Genomic DNA, 17,751 nt, shown 5'->3' with positions numbered 1-17,751 from the left:
GGAAGTCTGGTGACTGCCTCATGATAGGGTGTCACAGCTACGATACCATTCATCAATTGACTGTTCAACCCCCAGATCCTCCTCCCATTGTAACATATACTTCAATTTTTTATCATTTTGTGGAGAATTTATAGCATAGTAGATCAATGAGTAGAGGCGTAGCTAGGGTTTTGGTTCAGGGGGGGAAACTTCTGAGTGAGCCCCCAACCAGGTAACCTTGATTACAACTCGGTGACGCCCAGTAATAGTGGAGGAGAACCTCAGCAGAGGACCGCACTGTTGCTGAATATAATTTCTAAATAAAGACCAATATTGATATTACCGCCATATAGTGAGTGGTAGATACCTGTCCTACACAACATACCGTATAAGAGATCACAGCACAGTTACAGATGGTGACTTACAGCTGACGTTTTTTCTGATGGAATCGTTCACTTTCCCATCTGGCCCAGACCAACATGAAAACTTCTTCCAGCCAGGACTCGTCTGCAGAGATTACAACAAAGATCCATTTCATGTCTCATATTTTCAGCACTGTCACCAATGGGACTACTCCCTACCTGCACAAACTCCTTACCCTGCTGATACCCCAATGCTGAGCCGCTGCTGCTGTATGTGTCCCTTTAACTGGACCTGCTGTGTGGCTCTCTGTGCCCTCTAAATTCTAAAGCAACTCTCGAAAACAGTGCCCATGTTTTGTCCCCTAGAAAGTAATAGCGCCATTTGTGCCCCTTTGACAGTCAGAGTTACCTGAGTTCCCTATAACAATAAGTGCCCACTTTACATTTAATAATGTCATGAGTCTCCCCCCTGTACAGCTCCCCTATACACAGTATGATGCTCCCCTATACACTGTATGATGCTCCCCTATACACAGCATGATGCTCCCCTATACACTGTATGATGCTCCCCTATACACTGTATGATGCTCCCCTATACACTGTATGATGCTCCCCTATACACTGCATGATGCTCCCCTATACACTGTATGATGCTCCCCTATACACTGTATGATGCTCCCCTATGCACTGTATGATGCTCCCCTATACACAGTATGATGCTCCCCTATACACTGTACGATGCTCCCCTATACACAGTATGATGCTCCCCTATACACAGTATGATGCTCCCCTATACACAGTATGATGCTCCCCTATACACTGTATGATGCTCCCCTATACACTGTACGATGCTCCCCTATACACAGTATGATGCTCCCCTATACACAGTATGATGCTCCCCTATACACTGTATGATGCTCCCCTATACACTGTATGATGCTCCCCTATACACTGTACGATGCTCCCCTATACACAGTATGATGCTCCCCTATACACTGTACGATGCTCCCCTATACACAGTATGATGCTCCCCTATACACAGTATGATGCTCCCCTATACACTGTACGATGCTCCCCTATACACAGTATGATGCTCCCCTATACACAGTATGATGCTCCCCTATACACAGTATGATGCTCCCCTATACACTGTACGATGCTCCCCTATACACAGTATGATGCTCCCCTATACACAGTACGATGCTCCGCTATACACTGTATGATGCTCCCCTATACACTGTATGATGCTCCCCTATACACAGTATGATGCTCCCCTATACACTGTATGATGCTCCCCTATACACTGTATGATGCTCCCCTATACACAGTATGATGCTCCCCTATACACTGTATGATGCTCCCCTATACACTGTATGATGCTCCCCTATACACAGTATGATGCTCCCCTATACACAGTATGATGCTCCCCTATACACTGTATGATGCTCCCCTATACACAGTATGATGCTCCCCTATACACTGTATGATGCTCCCCTATACACTGTATGATGCTCCCCTATACACAGTATGATGCTCCCCTATACACTGTATGATGCTCCCCTATACACTGTATGATGCTCCCCTATACACAGTATGATGCTCCCCTATACACAGTATGATGCTCCCCTATACACTGTATGATGCTCCCCTATACACAGTATGATGCTCCCCTATACACAGTATGATGCTCCCCTATACACAGTATGATGCTCCCCTATACACAGTATGATGCTCCCCTATACACAGTATGATGCTCCCCTATACACTGTATGATGCTCCCCTATACACAGTATGATGCTCCTCTATACACTGTATGATGCTCCCCTATACACAGTATGATGCTCCCCTATACACAGTATGATGCTCCCCTATACACTGTATGATGCTCCCCTATACACTGTATGATGCTCCCCTATACACAGTATGATGCTCCCCTATACACTGTATGATGCTCCCCTATACACAGTATGATGCTCCCCTATACACTGTATGATGCTCCCCTATACACAGTATGATGCTCCCCTATACACAGTATGATGCTCCCCTATACACTGTATGATGCTCCCCTATACACTGTATGATGCTCCCCTATACACTGTATGATGCTCCCCTATACACTGTATGATGCTCCCCTATACACAGTATGATGCTCCCCTATACACTGTATGATGCTCCCCTATACACAGTATGATGCTCCCCTATACACTGTATGATGCTCCCCTATACACAGTATGATGCTCCCCTATACACTGTATGATGCTCCCCTATACACAGAATGATGCTCCCCTATACATTGTATGATGCTCCCCTATACACAGTATGATGCTCCCCTATACACTGTATGATGCTCCCCTATACACAGTATGATGCTCCCCTATACACAGTATGATGCTCCCCTATACACTGTATGATGCTCCCCTATACACAGTATGATGCTCCCCTATACACTGTATGATGCTCCCCTATACACTGTATGATGCTCTCCTATACACTGTATGATGCTCCCCTATACACAGTATGATGATCCCCTATACATAGTATGATGCTCCCCTATACACTGTATGATGCTCCCCTATACACAGTATGATGCACCCCTATACACTGTATGATGCTCCCCTATACACAGTATGATGCTCCCCTATACATAGTATGATGCTCCCCTATACACTGTATGATGCTCCCCTATACACTGTATGATGCTCCCCTATACACAGTATGATGCTCCCCTATACACTGTATGATGCTCCCCTATACAAAGTATGATGCTCCCCTATACACTGTATGATGCTCCCCTATACACAGTATGATGCTCCCCTATACACTGTATGATGCTCCCCTATACACAGTATGATGCTCCCCTATACACTGTATGATGCTCCCCTATACACTGTATGATGCTCCCCTATACACAGTATGATGCTCCCCTATACATAGTATGATGCTCCCCTATACACTGTATGATGCTCCCCTATACACTGTATGATGCTCCCCTATACACAGTATGATGCTCCCCTATACACTGTATGATGCTCCCCTATACAAAGTATGATGCTCCCCTATACACTGTATGATGCTCCCCTATACACAGTATGATGCTCCCCTATACACTGTATGATGCTCCCCTATACACAGTATGATGCTCCCCTATACACTGTATGATGCTCCCCTATACACAGTATGATGCTCCCCTATACACTGTATGATGCTCCCCTATACACTGTATGATGCTCCCCTATACACAGTATGATGCTCCCCTATACGCTGTATGATGCTCCCCTATACACAGTATGATGCTCCCCTATACACTGTATGATGCTCCCCTATACACTGTATGATGCTCTCCTATACACTGTATGATGCTCCCCTATACACAGTATGATGCTCCCCTATACATAGTATGATGCTCCCCTATACACTGTATGATGCTCCCCTATACACAGTATGATGCTCCCCTATACACAGTATGATGCTCCCCTATACACTGTATGATGCTCCCCTATACACAGTATGATGCTCCCCTATACACTGTATGATGCTCCCCTATACACAGTATGATGCTCCCCTATACACTGTATGATGCTCCCCTATACACAGTATGATGCTCCCCTATACACTGTATGATGCTCCCCTATACACTGTATGATGCTCCCCTATACACAGTATGATGCTCCCCTATACACTGTATGATGCTCCCTATACACTGTATGATGCTCCCCTATACACTGTATGATGCTCCCCTATACACAGTATGATGCTCCCCTATACACAGTATGATGCTCCCCTATACACAGTATGATGCTCCCCTATACACTGTATGATGCTCCCCTATACACAGTATGATGCTCCCCTATACACTGTATGATGCTCCCCTATACACAGTATGATGCCCCCCTATACACGGTATGATGCTCCCTATACACTGTATGATGCTCCACTATACACTGTATGATGCTCCCCTATACACAGTATGATGCTCCCCTATACACAGTATGATGCTCCCCTATACACTGTATGATGCTCCCCTATACACAGTATGATGCTCCCCTATACACAGTATGATGCTCCCCTATACACTGTATGATGCTCCCCTATACACAGTATGATGCTCCCCTATACATAGTATGATGCTCCCCTATACACTGTATGATGCTCCCCTATACACAGTATGATGCGCCCCTATACACAGTATGATGCTCCCCTATACACAGTATGATGCTCCCCTATACACTGTATGATGCTCCCCTATACATTGTATGATGCTCCCCTATACACTGTATGATGCTCCCCTATACACTGTATGATGCTCCCCTATACACACACTATGATGCTCCCCTATACACTGTATGATGCTCCCCTATACACTGTATGATGCTCCCCTATACACAGTATGATGCTCCCCTATACACTGTATGATGCTCCCCTATACACTGTATGATGCTCCTCTATACACAGTATGATGCTTCCCTATACACAGTATTATGCTCCACTATACACTGTATGATGCTCCCCTATACACAGTATGATGCTCCACTATACACTGTATGATGCTCCCCTATACAACGTATGATGCTCCCCTATACACAGTATGATGCTCCCCTATACACAGTATGATGCTCCCCTATACACTGTATGATGCTCCCTATACACTGTATGATGCTCCCCTATACACAGTATGATGCTCCCCTATACACTATGATGCTCCCCTATACACTGTATGATGCTCCCCTATACACTGTATGATGCTCCCCTATACACTGTATGATGCTCCGCTATACACTGTATGATGCTCCCCTATACACAGTATGATGCTCCCCTATACACTGTATGATGCTCCCCTATACACAGTATGATGCTCCCCTATACACTGCATGATGCTCCCCTATACACTGTATGATGCTCCCCTATACACTGTATGATGCTCCGCTATACACTGTATGATGCTCCCCTATACACAGTATGATGCTCCCCTATACACTGTATGATGCTCCCCTATACACAGTATGATGCTCCCCTATACACAGTATGATGCTCCCCTATACACTGCATGGTGCTCCCCTATACACTGTATGATGCTCCCCTATACACTGTATGATGCTCCCCTATACACTGTATGATGCTCCCCTATACACTGTATGATGCTCCTCTATACACAGTATGATGCTTCCCTATACACAGTATGATGCTCCACTATACACTGTATGATGCTCCCCTATACACTGTATGATGATCCCCTATACACAGTATGATGCTCCCCTATACACTGTATGATGCTCCCCTATACACTGTATGATGCTCCTCTATACACAGTATGATGCTTCCCTATACACAGTATGATGCTCCACTATACACTGTATGATGCTCCCCTATACACTGTATGATGCTCCCCTATACACAGTATGATGCTCCCCTATACACTGTATGATGCTCCCCTATACACTGTATGATGCTCCCCTATACAAAGTGTGATGCTCCCCTATACACTGTATGATGCTCCCCTATACACTGTATGATGCTCCCCTATACACTGTATGATGCTCCCCTATACACTGTATGATGCTCCCCTATACACTGTATGATGCTCCCCTATACACTGAATGATGCTCCCCTATACACAGTATGATGCTCCCCTATACACTGTATGATGCTCCCCTATACACTGTATGATGCTCCCCTATACACTGTATGATGCTCCCCTATACACAGTATGATGCTCCCCTATACACTGTATGATGCTCCCCTATACACAGTATGATGCTCCCCTATACACTGTATGATGCTCCCCTATACACTGTATGATGCTCCCCTATACACAGTATGATGCTCCCCTATACACTGTATGATGCTCCCCTATACACAGTATGATGCTCCCCTATACACTGTATGATGCTCCCTATACACTGTATGATGCTCCCCTATACACAGTATGATGCTCCCCTATACACAGTATGATGCTCTCCTATACACAGTATGATGCTCCCCTATACACTGTATGATGCTCCCCTATACACAGTATGATGCTCCCCTACACACTGTATGATGCTCCCCTATACACAGTATGATGCTCCCCTATACACTGTATGATGCTCCCCTATACACTGTATGATGCTCCCCTATACATAGTATGATGCTCCCCTATACACTGTATGATGCTCCCCTATACACAGTATGATGCGCCCCTATACACAGTATGATGCTCCCCTATACACAGTATGATGCTCCCCTATACACTGTATGATGCTCCCCTATACACAGTATGATGCTCCCCTATACACTGTATGATGCTCCCCTATACACTGTATGATGCTCCCCTATACACTGTATGATGCTCCCCTATACACAGTATGATGCTCCCCTATACACTGTATGATGCTCCCCTATACACTGCATGATGCTCCCCTATACACAGTATGATGCTCCCCTATACACAGTATGATGCTCCCCTATACACTGTATGATGCTCCCCTATACACAGTATGATGCTCTGCTATACACTGTATGATACTCCCCTATACACAGTATGATGCTCCCCTATACACTGTATGATGCTCCCCTATACACTGTATGATGCTCCCCTATACACAGTATGATGCTCCCCTATACACTGTATGATGCTCCCCTATACACTGTATGATGCTCTCCTATACACTGTATGATGCTCCCCTATACACAGTATTATGCTCCCCTATACACTGTATGATGCTCCCCTATACACAGTATGATGCTCCCCTATACACTGTATGATGCTCCCCTATACACAGTATGATGCTCCCCTATACACTGTATGATGCTCCCCTATACACAGTATAATGCTGCCCTATACACTGTATGATGCTCCCCTATACACAGTATGATGCTCCCCTATACACAGAATGATGCTCCCCTATACACAGTATGATGCTCCCCTATACACAGTATGATGCTCCCCTATACACAGTATGATGCTCCCCTATACACTGTATGATGCTCCCCTATACACTGTATGATGCTCCCCTATACACAGTATGATGCTCCCCTATACACTGTATGATGCTCCCCTATACACAGTATGATGCTCCCCTATACACTGTATGATGCTCCCCTATACACAGTATGATGCTCCCCTATACACAGTATGATGCTCCCCTATACACTGTATGATGCTCCCCTATACACTGTATGATGCTCCCCTATACACTGTGTGATGCTCCCCTATACACACACTATGATGCTCCCCTATACACTGTATGATGCTCCCCTATACACTGTGTGATGCTCCCCTATACACACACTATGATGCTCCCCTATACACTGTATGATGCTCCCCTATACACTGTATGATGCTCCCCTATACACAGTATGATGCTCCCCTATACACTGTATGATGCTCCCCTATACACTGTATGATTCTCCTCTATACACAGTATGATGCTTCCCTATACACAGTATTATGCTCCACTATACACAGTATGATGCTCCCCTATACACAGTATGATGCTCCCCTATACACTGTATGATGCTCCACTATACACTGTATGATGCTCCCCTATACAAAGTATGATGCTCCTCTATACACAGTATGATGCTCCCCTATACACAGTATGATGCTCCCCTATACACTGTATGATGCTCCCTATACACTGTATGATGCTCCCCTATACACTGTATGATGCTCCCCTATACACTGTATGATGCTCCCCTATACACTGTATGATGCTCCCCTATACACAGTATGATGCTCCCCTATACACTGCACGATGCTCCCCTATACACTGTATGATGCTCCCCTATACACAGTATGATGCTCCCCTATACACAGTATGATGCTCCCCTATATACTGTATGATGCTCCCCTATACACTGTATGATGCTCCCCTATACACTGTATGATGCTCCCCTATACACTGTATGATGCTCCCCTATACACAGTATGATGCTCCCCTATACACTGTATGATGCTCCCCTATACACATTATGATGCTCCCCTATACACTGTATGATGCTCCCCTATACACTGTATGATGCTCCCCTATACACTGTATGATGCTCCCCTATACACAGTATGATGCTCCCCTATACACTGTATGATGCTCCCCTATACACAGTATGATGCTCCCCTATACACTGTATGATGCTCCCCTATACACAGTATGATGCTCCCCTATACACTGTATGATGCTCCCCTATACACAGTATGATGCTCCCCTATACATTGTATGATGCTCCCCTATACACAGTATGATGCTCCCCTATACACTGTATGATGCTCCCCTATACACAGTATGATGCTCCCCTATACACAGTATGATGCTCCCCTATACACTGTATGATGCTCCCCTATACACAGTATGATGCTCCCCTATACACTGTATGATGCTCCCCTATACACTGTATGATGCTCTCCTATACACTGTATGATGCTCCCCTATACACAGTATGATGATCCCCTATACATAGTATGATGCTCCCCTATACACTGTATGATGCTCCCCTATACACAGTATGATGCTCCCCTATACACTGTATGATGCTCCCCTATACACAGTATGATGCTCCCCTATACACTGTATGATGCTCCCCTATACACTGTATGATGCTCCCCTATACATAGTATGATGCTCCCTATACACTGTATGATGCTCCCCTATACACTGTATGATGCTCCCCTATACACAGTATGATGCTCCCCTATACACTGTATGATGCTCCCCTATACACAGTATGATGCTCCCCTATACACTGTATGATGCTCCCCTATACACAGTATGATGCTCTCCTATACACGGTATGATGCTCCCCTATACACAGTATGATGCTCCCCTATACACTGTATGATGCTCCCCTATACACGGTATGATGCTCCCCTATACACAGTATGATGCTCCCCTATACACAGTATGATGCTCCCCTATACACTGTATGATGCTCCCCTATACACAGTATGATGCTCCCCTATACACTGTATGATGCTCCCCTATACACTGTATGATGCTCTCCTATACACTGTATGATGCTCCCCTATACACAGTATGATGCTCCCCTATACATAGTATGATGCTCCCCTATACACTGTATGATGCTCCCCTATACACTGTATGATGCTCCCCTATACACAGTATGATGCTCCCCTATACACTGTATGATGCTCCCCTATACACAGTATGATGCTCCCCTATACACTGTATGATGCTCCCCTATACACAGTATGATGCTCCCCTATACACTGTATGATGCTCCCCTATACACAGTATGATGCTCCCCTATACACTGTATGATGCTCCCCTATACACAGTATGATGCTCCCCTATACACTGTATGATGCTCCCCTATACACTGTATGATGCTCCCCTATACACAGTATGATGCTCCCCTATACGCTGTATGATGCTCCCCTATACACAGTATGATGCTCCCCTATACACTGTATGATGCTCCCCTATACACTGTATGATGCTCTCCTATACACTGTATGATGCTCCCCTATACACAGTATGATGCTCCCCTATACATAGTATGATGCTCCCCTATACACTGTATGATGCTCCCCTATACACAGTATGATGCTCCCCTATACACAGTATGATGCTCCCCTATACACTGTATGATGCTCCCCTATACACAGTATGATGCTCCCCTATACACTGTATGATGCTCCCCTATACACAGTATGATGCTCCCCTATACACTGTATGATGCTCCCCTATACACAGTATGATGCTCCCTATACACTGTATGATGCTCCCCTATACACTGTATGATGCTCCCCTATACACAGTATGATGCTCCCCTATACACTGTATGATGCTCCCTATACACTGTATGATGCTCCCCTATACACTGTATGATGCTCCCCTATACACAGTATGATGCTCCCCTATACACAGTATGATGCTCCCCTATACACAGTATGATGCTCCCCTATACACTGTATGATGCTCCCCTATACACAGTATGATGCTCCCCTATACACTGTATGATGCTCCCCTATACACAGTATGATGCCCCCCTATACACGGTATGATGCTCCCTATACACTGTATGATGCTCCACTATACACTGTATGATGCTCCCCTATACACAGTATGATGCTCCCCTATACACAGTATGATGCTCCCCTATACACTGTATGATGCTCCCCTATACACAGTATGATGCTCCCCTATACACAGTATGATGCTCCCCTATACACTGTATGATGCTCCCCTATACACAGTATGATGCTCCCCTATACACTGTATGATGCTCCCCTATACACTGTATGATGCTCCCCTATACATAGTATGATGCTCCCCTATACACTGTATGATGCTCCCCTATACACAGTATGATGCGCCCCTATACACAGTATGATGCTCCCCTATGCACAGTATGATGCTCCCCTATACACTGTATGATGCTCCCCTATACACTGTATGATGCTCCCCTATACACTGTATGATGCTCCCCTATACACTGTATGATGCTCCCCTATACACACACTATGATGCTCCCCTATACACTGTATGATGCTCCCCTATACACTGTATGATGCTCCCCTATACACAGTATGATGCTCCCCTATACACTGTATGATGCTCCCCTATACACTGTATGATGCTCCTCTATACACAGTATGATGCTTCCCTATACACAGTATTATGCTCCACTATACACTGTATGATGCTCCCCTATACACAGTATGATGCTCCACTATACACTGTATGATGCTCCCCTATACAACGTATGATGCTCCCCTATACACAGTATGATGCTCCCCTATACACAGTATGATGCTCCCCTATACACTGTATGATGCTCCCTATACACTGTATGATGCTCCCCTATACACAGTATGATGCTCCCCTATACACTATGATGCTCCCCTATACACTGTATGATGCTCCCCTATACACTGTATGATGCTCCCCTATACACTGTATGATGCTCCGCTATACACTGTATGATGCTCCCCTATACACAGTATGATGCTCCCCTATACACTGTATGATGCTCCCCTATACACAGTATGATGCTCCCCTATACACTGCATGATGCTCCCTATACACTGTATGATGCTCCCCTATACACTGTATGATGCTCCCCTATACACAGTATGATGCTCCCCTATACACAGTATGATGCTCCCCTATACACTGCATGGTGCTCCCCTATACACTGTATGATGCTCCCCTATACACTGTATGATGCTCCCCTATACACTGTATGATGCTCCCCTATACACTGTATGATGCTCCTCTATACACAGTATGATGCTTCCCTATACACAGTATGATGCTCCCCTATACACTGTATGATGCTCCCCTATACACAGTATGATGCTCCCCTATACACTGTATGATGCTCCCCTATACACAGTATGATGCTCCCCTATACATTGTATGATGCTCCCCTATACACAGTATGATGCTCCCCTATACACTGTATGATGCTCCCCTATACACAGTATGATGCTCCCCTATACACAGTATGATGCTCCCCTATACACTGTATGATGCTCCCCTATACACAGTATGATGCTCCCCTATACACTGTATGATGCTCCCCTATACACTGTATGATGCTCTCCTATACACTGTATGATGCTCCCCTATACACAGTATGATGATCCCCTATACATAGTATGATGCTCCCCTATACACTGTATGATGCTCCCCTATACACAGTATGATGCTCCCCTATACACTGTATGATGCTCCCCTATACACAGTATGATGCTCCCCTATACACTGTATGATGCTCCCCTATACACTGTATGATGCTCCCCTATACATAGTATGATGCTCCCCTATACACTGTATGATGCTCCCCTATACACTGTATGATGCTCCCCTATACACAGTATGATGCTCCCCTATACACTGTATGATGCTCCCCTATACACAGTATGATGCTCCCCTATACACTGTATGATGCTCCCCTATACACAGTATGATGCTCTCCTATACACGGTATGATGCTCCCCTATACACAGTATGATGCTCCCCTATACACTGTATGATGCTCCCCTATACACGGTATGATGCTCCCCTATACACAGTATGATGCTCCCCTATACACAGTATGATGCTCCCCTATACACTGTATGATGCTCCCCTATACACAGTATGATGCTCCCCTATACACTGTATGATGCTCCCCTATACACTGTATGATGCTCTCCTATACACTGTATGATGCTCCCCTATACACAGTATGATGCTCCCCTATACATAGTATGATGCTCCCCTATACACTGTATGATGCTCCCCTATACACTGTATGATGCTCCCCTATACACAGTATGATGCTCCCCTATACACTGTATGATGCTCCCCTATACACAGTATGATGCTCCCCTATACACTGTATGATGCTCCCCTATACACAGTATGATGCTCCCCTATACACTGTATGATGCTCCCCTATACACAGTATGATGCTCCCCTATACACTGTATGATGCTCCCCTATACACAGTATGATGCTCCCCTATACACTGTATGATGCTCCCCTATACACTGTATGATGCTCCCCTATACACAGTATGATGCTCCCCTATACGCTGTATGATGCTCCCCTATACACAGTATGATGCTCCCCTATACACTGTATGATGCTCCCCTATACACTGTATGATGCTCTCCTATACACTGTATGATGCTCCCCTATACACAGTATGATGCTCCCCTATACATAGTATGATGCTCCCCTATACACTGTATGATGCTCCCCTATACACAGTATGATGCTCCCCTATACACAGTATGATGCTCCCCTATACACTGTATGATGCTCCCCTATACACAGTATGATGCTCCCCTATACACTGTATGATGCTCCCCTATACACAGTATGATGCTCCCCTATACACTGTATGATGCTCCCCTATACACAGTATGATGCTCCCCTATACACTGTATGATGCTCCCCTATACACTGTATGATGCTCCCCTATACACAGTATGATGCTCCCCTATACACTGTATGATGCTCCCTATACACTGTATGATGCTCCCCTATACACTGTATGATGCTCCCCTATACACAGTATGATGCTCCCCTATACACAGTATGATGCTCCCCTATACACAGTATGATGCTCCCCTATACACTGTATGATGCTCCCCTATACACAGTATGATGCTCCCCTATACACTGTATGATGCTCCCCTATACACAGTATGATGCCCCCCTATACACGGTATGATGCTCCCTATACACTGTATGATGCTCCACTATACACTGTATGATGCTCCCCTATACACAGTATGATGCTCCCCTATACACAGTATGATGCTCCCCTATACACTGTATGATGCTCCCCTATACACAGTATGATGCTCCCCTATACACAGTATGATGCTCCCCTATACACTGTATGATGCTCCCCTATACACAGTATGATGCTCCCCTATACACTGTATGATGCTCCCCTATACACTGTATGATGCTCCCCTATACATAGTATGATGCTCCCCTATACACTGTATGATGCTCCCCTATACACAGTATGATGCGCCCCTATACACAGTATGATGCTCCCCTATGCACAGTATGATGCTCCCCTATACACTGTATGATGCTCCCCTATACACTGTATGATGCTCCCCTATACACTGTATGATGCTCCCCTATACACTGTATGATGCTCCCCTATACACACACTATGATGCTCCCCTATACACTGTATGATGCTCCCCTATACACTGTATGATGCTCCCCTATACACAGTATGATGCTCCCCTATACACTGTATGATGCTCCCCTATACACTGTATGATGCTCCTCTATACACAGTATGATGCTTCCCTATACACAGTATTATGCTCCACTATACACTGTATGATGCTCCCCTATACACAGTATGATGCTCCACTATACACTGTATGATGCTCCCCTATACAACGTATGATGCTCCCCTATACACAGTATGATGCTCCCCTATACACAGTATGATGCTCCCCTATACACTGTATGATGCTCCCCTATACACTGTATGATGCTCTCCTATACACTGTATGATGCTCCCCTATACACAGTATGATGCTCCCCTATACATAGTATGATGCTCCCCTATACACTGTATGATGCTCCCCTATACACTGTATGATGCTCCCCTATACACTGTATGATGCTCCCCTATACACACACTATGATGCTCCCCTATACACTGTATGATGCTCCCCTATACACTGTATGATGCTCCCCTATACACAGTATGATGCTCCCCTATACACTGTATGATGCTCCCCTATACACTGTATGATGCTCCTCTATACACAGTATGATGCTTCCCTATACACAGTATTATGCTCCACTATACACTGTATGATGCTCCCCTATACACAGTATGATGCTCCACTATACACTGTATGATGCTCCCCTATACAACGTATGATGCTCCCCTATACACAGTATGATGCTCCCCTATACACAGTATGATGCTCCCCTATACACTGTATGATGCTCCCTATACACTGTATGATGCTCCCCTATACACAGTATGATGCTCCCCTATACACTATGATGCTCCCCTATACACTGTATGATGCTCCCCTATACACTGTATGATGCTCCCCTATACACTGTATGATGCTCCGCTATACACTGTATGATGCTCCCCTATACACAGTATGATGCTCCCCTATACACTGTATGATGCTCCCCTATACACAGTATGATGCTCCCCTATACACTGCATGATGCTCCCTATACACTGTATGATGCTCCCCTATACACTGTATGATGCTCCCCTATACACAGTATGATGCTCCCCTATACACAGTATGATGCTCCCCTATACACTGCATGGTGCTCCCCTATACACTGTATGATGCTCCCCTATACACTGTATGATGCTCCCCTATACACTGTATGATGCTCCCCTATACACTGTATGATGCTCCTCTATACACAGTATGATGCTTCCCTATACACAGTATGATGCTCCACTATACACTGTATGATGCTCCCCTATACACTGTATGATGATCCCCTATACACAGTATGATGCTCCCCTATACACTGTATGATGCTCCCCTATACACTGTATGATGCTCCTCTATACACAGTATGATGCTTCCCTATACACAGTATGATGCTCCACTATACACTGTATGATGCTCCCCTATACACTGTATGATGCTCCCCTATACACTGTATGATGCTCCCCTATACACAGTATGATGCTCCCCTATACACTGTATGATGCTCCCCTATACACTGTATGATGCTCCCCTATACAAAGTGTGATGCTCCCCTATACACTGTATGATGCTCCCCTATACACTGTATGATGCTCCCCTATACACTGTATGATGCTCCCCTATACACTGTATGATGCTCCCCTATACACTGAATGATGCTCCCCTATACACTGTATGATGCTCCCCTATACACAGTATGATGCTCCCTTATATACTGTATGATGCTCCCCTATACACAGTATGATGCTCCCCTATACACTGTATGATGCTCCCCTATACACTGTATGATGCTCCCCTATACACAGTATGATGCTCCCCTATACACTGTATGATGCTCCCCTATACACAGTATGATGCTCCCCTATACACTGTATGATGCTCCCTATACACTGTATGATGCTCCCCTATACACAGTATGATGCTCCCCTATACACAGTATGATGCTCTCCTATACACAGTATGATGCTCCCCTATACACTGTATGATGCTCCCCTATACACAGTATGATGCTCCCCTATACACTGTATGATGCTCCCCTATACACAGTATGATGCTCCCCTATACACTGTATGATGCTCCCCTATACACTGTATGATGCTCCCCTATACATAGTATGATGCTCCCCTATACACTGTATGATGCTCCCCTATACACAGTATGATGCGCCCCTATACACAGTATGATGCTCCCCTATACACAGTATGATGCTCCCCTATACACTGTATGATGCTCCCCTATACACAGTATGATGCTCCCCTATACACTGTATGATGCTCCCCTATACACTGTATGATGCTCCCCTATACACTGTATGATGCTCCCCTATACACAGTATGATGCTCCCCTATACACTGTATGATGCTCCCCTATACACTGCATGATGCTCCCCTATACACAGTATGATGCTCCCCTATACACAGTATGATGCTCCCCTATACACTGTATGATGCTCCCCTATACACAGTATGATGCTCTGCTATACACTGTATGATACTCCCCTATACACAGTATGATGCTCCCCTATACACTGTATGATGCTCCCCTATACACTGTATGATGCTCCCCTATACACAGTATGATGCTCCCCTATACACTGTATGATGCTCCCCTATACACTGTATGATGCTCTCCTATACACTGTATGATGCTCCCCTATACACAGTATTATGCTCCCCTATACACTGTATGATGCTCCCCTATACACAGTATGATGCTCCCCTATACACTGTATGATGCTCCCCTATACACAGTATGATGCTCCCCTATACACTGTATGATGCTCCCCTATACACAGTATAATGCTGCCCTATACACTGTATGATGCTCCCCTATACACTGTATGATGCTCCCCTATACACAGTATGATGCTCCCCTATACACAGTATGATGCTCCCCTATACACAGTATGATGCTCCCCTATACACTGTATGATGCTCCCCTATACACTGTATGATGCTCTCCTATACACAGTATGATGCTCCCCTATACACAGTATGATGCTCCCCTATACACAGTATGATGCTCCCCTATACACAGTATGATGCTCCCCTATACACAGTATGATGCTCCCCTATACACTGTATGATGCTCCCTATACACTGTATGATGCTCCCCTATACACAGTATGATGCTCCCCTATACACTGTATGATGCTCCCCTATACACAGTATGATGCTCCCCTATACACTGTATGATGCTCCCCTATACACAGTATGATGCTCCCCTATACACAGTATGATGCTCCCCTATACACTGTATGATGCTCCCCTATACACTGTATGATGCTCCCCTATACACTGTGTGATGCTCCCCTATACACACACTATGATGCTCCCCTATACACTGTATGATGCTCCCCTATACACTGTATGATGCTCCCCTATACACAGTATGATGCTCCCCTATACACTGTATGATGCTCCCCTATACACTGTATGATTCTCCTCTATACACAGTATGATGCTTCCCTATACACAGTATTATGCTCCACTATACACAGTATGATGCTCCCCTATACACAGTATGATGCTCCCCTATACACTGTATGATGCTCCACTATACACTGTATGATGCTCCCCTATACAAAGTATGATGCTCCCCTATACACAGTATGATGCTCCCCTATACACAGTATGATGCTCCCCTATACACTGTATGATGCTCCCTATACACTGTATGATGCTCCCCTATACACTGTATGATGCTCCCCTATACACTGTATGATGCTCCCCTATACACTGTATGATGCTC

The sequence above is a fragment of the Dendrobates tinctorius genome, unplaced genomic scaffold (genome assembly GCF_039654945.1).
Source record: "Dendrobates tinctorius isolate UK_male_01 unplaced genomic scaffold, ASM3965494v1 ptg000119l, whole genome shotgun sequence".
NCBI lineage: Eukaryota > Metazoa > Chordata > Amphibia > Anura > Dendrobatidae > Dendrobates > Dendrobates tinctorius.
Note: the sequence above shows the minus strand (reverse complement) of the source record.